Source organism: Teleopsis dalmanni, chromosome 2 (genome assembly GCF_002237135.1).
Source record: "Teleopsis dalmanni isolate 2A chromosome 2, ASM223713v2, whole genome shotgun sequence".
NCBI classification, from domain to species: domain Eukaryota; kingdom Metazoa; phylum Arthropoda; class Insecta; order Diptera; family Diopsidae; genus Teleopsis; species Teleopsis dalmanni.
This window is the reverse complement of record NC_051847.1, coordinates 201388761-201401042: the sequence shown is the minus strand read 5'-3', so window position 1 is coordinate 201401042 and position 12282 is coordinate 201388761.

The following is a 12282-nucleotide window of genomic DNA, read 5'->3' as shown; positions in this document are numbered from 1 at the left end:
GAGTATTTTAAACGAGTGTTTTTTTGAAACGGTTATAATTTTAAGATTATGAAATAAAGGATATGAATTTGCTATACTAGCAAGTAAAAGAGAATATAAGTTACGCCTATATAACACTTCTCTTTCAAAAAATGAAAATTATTTTTACCTATTTTAAAATATAAAAGAAAAATAATGTTATTCTTGTCATAAAACATGAAAGTTCTCAATATCAAACTAATACATACATAATACTACTACTAACATATGCATATTTAATTTTCTTTTAGAATCCAAAAATAGAAAACTGTTTGGTGTCAGATGCTTTCTTCAAGTAGATGTAATAATTCATAGTTAACTATTTTAGAACCGAGTCGTCGCACGCCCCAAAAATATTATATTTCTTAGGACATTTTTATAAGTGCATATGTTACATCCTTCGAATTGAGTTATTTCGCTGTTTTAGAACAGTTACGGATGGACAACATAATTTTAAGTGTGGATTGGCAAGTGAATGCGTAACTAGGTGAAACGTTTGTTTGGGCATCTCAAGTAGTTCGTATTTTCTTTCACAGACAATTTGACGCTTCCGCATCGGAGACCCGGTACTGGTAATTTTTTCTTTGTTGCTCTGTAACAAATGTATTATCTTTGATTTTTTTTATTCATCATTTCTGCTTTGATATTTGAACCCTCGCGTTGTTATTTTAAGTGTGATATTTTTCAGTTCATACAAACGCAACATTATGTCATTATTTTGGTGGAATACAATAAAAATAATGTTAATTGGCTACGCTCAAGATGTAGTATGTTTTGCATCCATTCTCAGTGTAATCGGCAACATCAAAGTTTGTCATCCAATTTATTTGATTTGAAGTGTCATTTATATATTCACAGTATTATTGGTCTATTTTGCAATAACCAATTATTTTATAAAACTAAGAAAAACAGATTTATTAAACATTAACATAAACATATCAAATAAATCTGAATTGGATTTAAATAAATTAACTTATCATGTTCATATTTTTCCGCTTAAAGTCTAGAGCGAAAACAAGTAAAGCGAAAATACTTGAAATTCAGTACTACCAAATAATGGTCTCTGAAGTGAAAGGTTAATAATTAATTAATATTAGATTTTCCAAGTAAAAATTCTAAAGATAGCTTTAGAATAGCAGAGAAACCTTATAAATCTCATCAAACAGAAAAGCAAGAAATTCAAATTCAATCGAATAATCAATAAAGTTCTGCTAAATATCTATTTTTTTATCATTAAAATTTACTCTATTTATTAAAAGATACTACTTCAGACAAACTTTTTAACACAGCTTCGAACTGGAATTTTTTCCGTTCCGGTTCAAGACAAAAAATATTTTAAGGGAAGGGAACCAACAGTTCATATCCACCCCCTCGTCTATTCCTATGAATCTTATTATTTTTTAATAAAATAATGTTTTATTTATCGTTCAATGGATTTCGAACCTTATAAATATTTTTTATAATTAAATATCATTTTTAAAATATAAAATTCAATGGAAATTATAAACAATATCAGTAATCGAATGTGAATTGTTTAAAATTTTTCCATTAATATCTTAAAACAAATGCTTACATTAATTAACTTTATGGTGTTAATTGTTAAAAATTTACACTTTTTATTTCACTCATAAAACAAAATGCAGACACCTTAAATATCGACGTGTTTTGAAATACTTTATTTAAAGAAAAAATAATGTTTCACTTTGTGGTGACTGCAATTAAAAAAAAAACAAAAATATTTGTTAATCTACTAATTGAAATTCAAATAAATCAAATTTTAAGTAGTGAATATGCAATGGACCACACAGAAAGTAACCTACAAGATTTACACAAGATTTGTACCATTTCTATTAAATATATCAAAAATAAGTAAGTTTATATACTTATATAAGTAAACCATCAGATAAAATTTAATAACTTCTGCATAATGGTCTATTGCTTTGTCGTAGGTGTGTCCATAAAACGCACCTGTTAAACAATAGATTACTTAAGATTGTGTTTGTATCAAATATTAACCTCGGCAAGCGACAAAAAAAAATTATGCTGCATGTTAAGTGAAATTATACTAACATCATTTGTTCATTATGATTTACTACCGCAAAGACAATTGATAAATTTGGGGATCCACCGCCAGTTATTAATGCCATTCAGACAAAAAAATTAAAATCGGCTGAGAATAATGAATGTACATATAACATATTTTGTGACGCGGCAAATAATTATAGATCTTGTACGGGATGCTTTGATGCATCCATTGCATTCGATTAGATCTATCAACTACACTATCAAATTTTAATTATTTAAGCACTTTATTACACTCTTGTTATCAAAACAAAGCGATTGTCACCTCCATTAGTTATAATAACCGTTGTACATAATGTTGATTCGTTTTTTATATAAAAACTTCAGGCTAAACAGTAGTAAAAACAAAAAATTTTGTTCTTGAAGCTAGGGTTAGATTCCAAACTAAGTATTGAAAGTATAAAAACGAATATAGTAAGCATTTGTTTTATAATGGAAAACCTGAATAAGTACAACAAATGTCTGACTGCAGATTCGTTCTTAAATAGATGTTTATTCAAAAAGTAAATTTCCAATGGAATGCTTATGATTAAGTGAGTGAAAAGCATATATACGCAACATTTTATTTGATCGATTATTTTGATTGATATACATATCTTACAGTTATAACTAAAACTGTTACATATTATTTAAAATAAACAATTCAAGCCTGCTGCAAAAGTGTTGATTTCAATCTTTTACAAAACTACACTTTAAAAATAGATCCAAAAAAAATATACTATACCATCCTTGATCAAAAACCAAAGTAATGGTGATCGTTTTATTTATTTATCGTTGTTTAGTATATTCGAAATTTCTTTCGCAAGAAAATTTAAGCGTTTTGCAAAGTTTGAAATTGAATATTTTTGACTAGTGACACAGATTTTTGAAAACAAAAATTTTTTTGGACTTTTCTTCACGATAATGCATCATATTTAATATTCTAATATTGACTATTGACAAAACATCAAGATAATAGATATAATTATACAAGCTGCGAATCCTCTCTATATGGGTTATGTGACTATACTCTGTTCTTAAAACAGAATTTTTCGTTTTAAGACAATGGGTATAGTAAAAAAGAATTCGCTGAAGACCGCCACAAAATTGACTTACGAAAAATGTTCTCGCTTAGAGTTACCCATGTTAAAACAGTGGGTACAATGAATGTAAATACTATTTCAGAATGAAAGGCATAAATAACAAGAGCAAGTTAGCATATCTTTGAAATTCGCAGTATAACAAAATAAGAAAATATTAACATTTAAAAATATTTACAGATTTAGTCTATTTACTCTTCCAGCAGAAGGTGTTTCGACAATATTGCGGATAGTTTACTTACTCATAGTGTCTATCAAAATACAGAAAATCATTTTCTAAAAAAAATAAGTTCTGTTTTTCAGTCTTCAGTTCACTCAAGTGAACTCGAACATTAACACAGCAATATACACTTAAGAAAAAGTACTAAAAGTACATCGTTTGACATATGTAATCTCGTAATCGTTAATTATTTCTGAATTAAGAGATACAGTGCCACCCAGTAACAATCAAACATCGCTATATATCTGCCTGTTATATATATAAATACTGATATATTGGACGAACTTGATATCTCCTCTTGTGTGGAGAGTTCTTATAACGTTTGAAATATTTTTTACTGACATGTATAATTTGTACCAACTGATAGAGCATTTAAAGAAAATATTTTTTGTAATTTTGACTTTTGCACTAAATGTCAATAAATTTGTACTTTACTATATACGTACAGATTTCACATATGTAAACATATTTAGATACTTATAGCTTTGTTCAATTTATTCTCAATATTTTTTTTGTGGTATCTCTTATGGATTCTTAAATGCGCATGACTTACGATTTCGATAATTAGTGAAGATTAATGATTATTAAATAATTGATGTTTATATATTGTAAATATATTTACGTGTACTAAAGGCTTATGAACATATATAATGTTATCAAAATTACGTTTTAAGCACTTATATGTAACTCTGGCAATACATCTATGATCAATTACAAGACTAAACTAAACTCAACTATGTTAAGTGATTATATACCACGTTATTACATTCAGCAAGTGTAAGAAAGAAGTAAAAATTTTTAACAGAATTATAATTTTATATAAGCTAAAGATACTGTTCATATCCACAAAAAATAAAACTGGTTTTTGTTTTTTTTTCAATATAAGCTATTCACTTATAATATATTTGTTTTAACTTGAACGATTTTTGTTGATAGTTTGTTGTTATATATATATATATATACGTCAACTAGATTATTTAAATCCAGTTTCGTTTCCCAAATCCAAAAAATTTTCGATTTATATGAAAAGATAATCGTATATGTAACTTTGTTCCAAGTCTTGCTATTTTTTAATAATGGCTTGCGTGCATTATATTCCCGACGGTAGATATATATTTACTTTATAAGATCCTTACAGATGTCTTGAATTTTTTATATATTTTGAAGAAACTAAAAACATTGTTTTGCTTGTGTTCAACAACGTACTAAGATTATTGATAAAGACAATATCTCAGACAATAACTTCAATTTCGGTTTAATTTTTTTTCAGTAAACTTTAGTACTTCAGACTAAAGAAGAAAATAAATTAAAATAATTTTTCTAATGATTTTTTTGAATTTAATTCGTTATACTTAGTTTAAGATTGTTAATTGCCTATAAAATTAGATTCTTGCACATCACTGATTTTTATATACTAAATAAAATTCAATATGTGTAAGAAACCATTTGAATAAACAAAAAAAATGTTTTTTTGTTTTCTTTATTAATGCTGGTTTTCTTATATATTGAACTTTGAAACATTTAATTTATTACTTATGTCAAATGAAATAAATGAAGCTTATATTTTATTAAAAAAATAATACTTTTTTAATATATCTGCATACACAATTTCATTTTTATATCTAAAAATAATTATATTCGGTTTTATACAAAGTTGAACCGATTTAACGCATTCTCTTTGGCAGTGCCTGATCTTATATACAAAATCATTCATAGACGATGTACCGTCTTTATGTGAATATTAAACAATTGCAGTGGCTGAAGAATTTTAGCAATAAATTGTAAATTATAATTTGGAATATAACATAATGACTTATAGAAAATAATGAAGTTTCTTGTTTTCGTCAGTTTTCTAAAAGTTATAGCTCATAATTTCGCTTTTTGAAAGACAAACTAACTAAATCTTTAGTAATTATTGGGTTAACTAAGGTTTAAGGGAAATACACATCTACTAAACAAATCGTTCGGCTTATTATATATATATGTAAGACCCAAAAAGAATAAATGGGGTTAAGTCATGCTCTTAACAGTATGAATCTTTTTAATCTCGCCGATCTCGACCTAATCGTTATGGCTTTTTGTTTTCAAAAGATTGGGAGTTCGAGGTTTCTCAGTATAAAGACGATCCTAATTCTATTATGTGTAAGTTAAGATGTGTAAGTTTTCATACATCATATATATATAATTCACTTTTAACAGGCTTTAATTTAATTATTTTAATTAAAAGCAAAAGAAATTTAATTTAATATTTAATTTGTGAAAAATAACGACCTAAAGCCTAGTAAACGTAAATTACTTATATTATTAAGAATTAGTAAATATTTTTCTGTGAAACATTTAATTTAAAATAATTAATGACAAAATGAAGTTTGAACGTCATCAAAAAGTAACTAATAAGATGACAGTGCATAAACTAATTCAATTAATTTAAAAAATTAATTGAATTTAATAAAATTAAAATATTTTATATTATTTTTTTTCCTATTAATGGCTACAAATTTTTTTTTTTTTTTAATTATATTTAGTAGTCTACAATTTAAGCAGTCTCATTTATTCATTCCGATGCAAAAGGTATTCATTTTGGCAGTTGTTCAGGCGTAGCCATATTTTTAGTTTTCTAGGATCAACAAACATAAAATTGAATATAAATTTGGCATGAAATAGCATTTTTACCTTCAGTACTCGTACTACAATTTCCACTGCACAAAAATGGTGTCTGTCTCATTTCGTGTTGTCTGTTGTTGTATTTGTTGTATTATTCATTTTAATAGTAAAAAGTAAAAAAATTAATTTAAAGATGCATTAAAATAAATTAAAGTGACACATGAATTGCAAGAAGTTGGCAATTCTGTTGGTAGTGGGGGTGTAAAATGATTTATAGCCGCATATTTTGCAGGGGAACGAAAAGACACAAGTCTCTGATATTTTATTAATAAGTCCATGAATATTTTGAACTATGGTTTTGAAGGTATTTACTGCAGATAGTGGTCAATTAAATCGGACTACTCTACTAAGTCCATGTATATTTTCGATATGGTTTTATAGATATTTACTGCAGATAGTGGTCAATTGAATCTGACTACTTTAAAAACTGATTGATTCCGTTAATAAAAATGTATTTAAATGTAAACTACCAGCCATTATTAAGACTAACAGTTATTATTTAAAATATTGAATATTACTTAAAATACTGAACTTATTTTTCATTAAGATGTGTAAGCCTTTTTAATGAAATGAGAACTGCAAGAAGGATTTTTATCTATAGAATTATACATAAAGATCACACATTACTTTATATCAATGTAGGAGTTTAAAACAGTTACTAGTAGAAGGAATATCTTGTTTTTGAGCATATTATTATTTTGAGCGTAATCGTATTGTATGTCATTCATCTACTTAAATTTAAAATTTAGTCTATGTAGCAATAAAAACCGACTAGAAATGTTAGCGATCAGAAAAAGGAATGAATTGAATATGATTTTTAGAAACGAAAATAACTTTGGACATTGAATCAAAGAGACTAAGAATTTTTTAATATATAAGTAGTATATATTTCTTAATTCAAAAATACAAAAACACAATGAAATTTTAATGTGTTATACTATATTGTAAAACTAGATCATTAGAAAATAAAATCGGAAGGAATTAATCAATACATGAAAAAGTTATAAGTTTTTATTATTTATATAAAAATAATAATGAAGCAAATAAATGCTGACTGTAGCGTAGTCTTAATATTTATAAACATTTTATATGAAATAAATATTTTCTTTTAAACGAATACTTTCTTTACCAGCAGACAGACAATATCTCGTTGTTAATCGTTCATTTGCATTCGATCAATGTATAAAGTTCCAGGGTCCCGATAATGTTTAACGGGTCATGATAACAAATTTTATAAATAAATCTCGTATTCCACTTTGAATGTTGTGATCATTTAAGTAATATTCACATAGTCACAATATTTGCAGGAAATAAAATATGAAAGATAATCAATTGATAAAAGTTATATTTTTAAAAACATGATTTGCAACATTATAACTATATATCTTTAGTATACTATATAATTGCATTTCATACTAATGTTTACATTGATAAAAATGTTCACTATTCACTATACTAAACTTAAATCTAGAATGGCATTAAAAATGTTAGTTGTGCTACTTCATTATAGAGAATATATAATTAAATAGATTTCTTGTGCGCAAACATCTTTGTCTGTCAACAGAAATTAATGACTTCATAAATCATGAGAGCCAACATCGGAGAACGTACTTTTCCGTTAGCAGATATGTACTACTTTGTATGGAATCGGTAGTTGCGTGTGAAGTACATTCCCGAAAAATGGGGCGAAACTTGAAAAAATTTTGCGGTATCATCAATTAAGCATACAAAGAATGTGGAAAATTTAAGAGAATGACAAGAAAGAGACACATAACACATAACGATGCATAGAATTTTCAAAGCAATTCGACCAATCACTTTCAATGCAGCGGAACGAGTGCATAGTGATCATAGTGATCGCAGCAATCACGAAAATCAAGATTATATGTGTTATATAACAGAGCAGAAGTTTATATAAGTTATCCAAAAATTATTTGTGTCTAATAACATAATGTAGTACATATAATTCAAACTAAAAACAAGGGAAAAATCATTACATAGTATTCATACTTATATATAACTACATAAGTAACGGAATTATATCTCAAACACATAGTAGATTTATAAATACTTATTAAAGTAACACTGGTTTTATAACGTGGACTAGCATGTGCTGCACATATGAGGCAATGCAAAATTGCTACTATTGAAAATATGTGAATTATGTTATGCATCTAATATATTCTCCGGGGATCAATATCCGTTCAATGAACATTAGTTTTACCTTTATCTTAAATTTTTGATTTGTTTTTAAAAATTAAAATATTTCAGATTTAATTACTTGTAAAACATTTATTCTCATAAGTTGTTTTAAATATATACTCTTATTTCCGATTAACTGTAGATCTTTAGCATTCATCAAGGAGCGCTAACATATTTCTAGAATGTGAGTACGCGTGCCATGAGGATAAATGACTATAATCTAGCACAAATCTTCTGTGACTATTATAAACTCATTAAATTTATTTGAGAAAACACAATGTACACAGTTTTACACACATTATATACGTATTTATATACAATATAAGTGCTACAACCACAAGTCTAAAATTCAGAAGTTGACTTAGCGACGCAATATGGTTTGAATTGTTCATATTTATACACTTGTCAATGTCAATGTCTCCTAGTGGGAATATGCGCTGCAGTGCGGTCCAGTCATTTATCTCATTCGGCGCACATTTTCCTGTTTTTCTGTGGGTTTTGCACTTTACTGTAGGCTGGAGTAACACAGTTGCAGAAAAATTAGTCTTTAGTTGATGAAACTTATGTCTATTAGTTATGTACTTGAAGTGTTTCTGTGACATATTTCTGTAGCACAAGAGATCGTTTTGAAAACAAATTTAAATATTAATGAACTTGCTTCAACAATTATAATGTGAATAATAACAATTAGATAATTTATAATAAAATTTATTTAATATTTCTAAAATATTTACATTAAAATATTAAGTTTTACTTTTGAAGTTTTTGAACTTTTGAATCCTCATAAGTCCACTACTCTAAACACCTCAACAGCAATCATTTACTAAGATTTTGACAAATCAAAAAAACGCTTTAACAATATTTGATAGAAATTTACTACAGCAATAGTTGGTAAGATATAAATTGAATAATAAGTAGTCATTGTAATATATTTTAGCTTTAGCTCATTCACAAAAAATTGTGATTGTTATTACGCATCATCGCTACGTGGTCAGTAGCAGTAATATGATTTAAGATTGATTCTGTAGGTTTCTATGACTCTGAAGCGTCCCACTTTGTTGTAATGTTTGTTTTTTGTTGTTGTCTTATGTGTTAATTGTTCGCACTGATGTATGCATTGCCGGGCAAATATAATTTGTTTGAGCATTCATGTGCTTTAAAACGTTTGGCTGTCTGGTGGTCTCATATTGACGGATTTATTTGACAAGATTTCGTTTGTAAATATGTTTCTTGATTTTCAATTAACAGTTTCTATACATTTTATAGATCGTACTAAGAAGACTCGAATTCTAGTGCTCATGCACATGCAGCAATATTTTATACCTATACATTTTTTAACACTATTTTCATATATATCGGAATGCACTTATATATTTTAAAATAATATTTATTATTTTAAATAACTTGTTTAATTCATTAGGTTAAATTACTTTAAGGTGTTGTAAAAAAATGTTCATAACACAAAATAATTTAAAAGTATCTCATTTTTATAGCTTTTGAATTATTTATTTATTCTTCCAAATCTATTTTATCACGGTAAAGTATTCGTCTTCTGATACAATTCTCTCATTCCAATGGTTTTTTTCTGTCCTGGAAACAATTGTTAAGTGATTTGAATTCTATCTCCTTAATCGTGTTGAATCCGTGTTCCAGATTCAGCCCTTGAGCTGAGGGAATACTCAAAAGCCACAGGGTCCTAAATCAAATTAATACAATAGTTGTGGAACGATATGTGTTAAACTGTTATTGAAATTAATTACAGTGTGAGATGGTGAATTACAGTACAGTAAAAGAATTGTCTGCCCATAATTCTGGCCTCTTTTTATGAATAGTTTTACATAAACTTGTAAAACGTTCAATAATATTCTCTGTCAACAGCTCAGATCGGTGAAAGGAATTCATTATGTACTACACTACGATTCAAGGAAACTGTTAACTGTCTTTGCTCGCTTTTTGCACAATATTTGCTTGATATATTAATTGTTGATAGATCATTTGCATAGATCCAACTTTCATCCTCAGTTATCTAACATTATCTTATCCTGTTTTTCAGAGAGCCTTATTTGAAATTTAATGTTCTTGACATCAAACAAATATTCAGCTTTATTAGACAAAAAAAAAGGTCAAAACTTTTGAATAAATGTTAATATTGACTTAAAATTTGACACAGATGTTTTTTATGTTATGATTTATATATATACTAGTAGATGACCCGGCGAACTCTGTTCCGCCTTAAAGGCAATAAATAAGCAGTTTTTTTTTAATTGGAAAAAATACAAAAAAAAAAAAATACCTACATTAATCATTCATAATTTATTTGTGTATTTTAGTACACATCGCAAATTATCTATTTGTTGACCTCTGTTGTTCGCTCGACCTTCAGTCCTTAAATTTGCAGTATTTCGTATTCTTCTTGCATTACGGCTTTGTCGGGAAAGATTCGATCGTCTTGGTCGCGGCATTATTAAAAAACTAAAAACTCAAATTTTCAACCATACCATACATTATAATTGTTAATTATTTATTTTGTTGAGTTTGCAACAACCAGGTAGTTTTATTGATTAAAAACGATATTTATTGCAACACAAACTTATATTGATCTAATACAACTTTTAAAAACACATTAACTAAGTTATATTTCTATCTGTTAAATTTTAATAAAATATTTTCTTATATCAAAAATTTGATAATTTCAAAACCTACTTTGTCGTGAACGGGATAAACAGGTATCCTATGTCCTTCTCCTGGCCTTAAACTACCTCCCTGCCAATTTTCAGCTAAATCGGTTCAGCCTATGTCCTTCTCCTGGCCTTAAACTACCTCCCTGCCAATTTTCATCTAAATCGGTTCAGCCGTTCTTGAGTTATAAGTGGTGTAACAATAACACATCTTTCTTTTATATATATAGAAGATTTGATTATATATATATAGTATCCATAAACTTTTAAAAACTGCACATGACTTTAAAGTTATATATGTTGTGTTAACCTGGCAACACCAGTAAGGTGAGATGGTGTAAGGTAAGCTGAACTTAGTAATTGACGAATAGCCAGGTAGGAAAGACTTTTGATCATATGTACTCTATAACCCGTATAGTTTCCAAAAGCATATATTGTAAAGTTAAGCACAAATCTTATTGAGGGACAACAAGCTTAATTGTTAGATATATGGAGTTTACGAACTTTACTACTTGAAGTTTACTAATTAAGAAAATATTTTCTGGTTCTAAAATATAAAAACAACTATAAATTATATAGAACAAAGCATTTGATCGTTGTTCACAAAAGATTTATGATAAAGTGATAAATGTTTTCCTATAGACTATTCTTACGGCATAGAGAATTTTTATTATATTTCTGATTTTGGTCATTCGGGCAAAATCAAGTTGAAATCAGAATCCGATTCCATACCAAAACCAGATATTCAGATGGACTCTTAATTCAAATAAAAATCAAATGAACAATTGTAGATAATTATAATTGGTTGGTTGGTTAGATTTTACGCAACTAGAAATGAATGAAGTTACCATATGATTTGCAGTGTAAAATAGGTCTTCGTGCAGTAAAAATATATAATAATAACTATATTTTTTTAATTTATTTAATTTGTCTAACCTGGATCCATATTGGTGTTGAAAATGTTTTGCTTCTATAAAAATTAATGACGATATGTGCTATTTTAGTTGACAAATTTGTTTACTCTCGTTAAATTGTTTTCGGGATATATTTGAGCAATCACACTACATCAAACGCGATAATCCATTTCCGAATTATTTTATATAACTGGTAATTACTACTAATTATAATCGGAATAAAATCAAGCAAAGGCAATAGATCTGTTGAAGCACTTTAATACTCATAGACTTTGACGAAAAATCTTATTGTAGAATCGTAGAAAACGTTAAATAAACACTAGCTTCTGCCACAAATTTGATTAACACTTTTCTTAAAATAATTTTTGGTGGAAAATTAGCTCTCAATTCACATCTTTTTTAATGTTGCATCAATTTTTTTATTT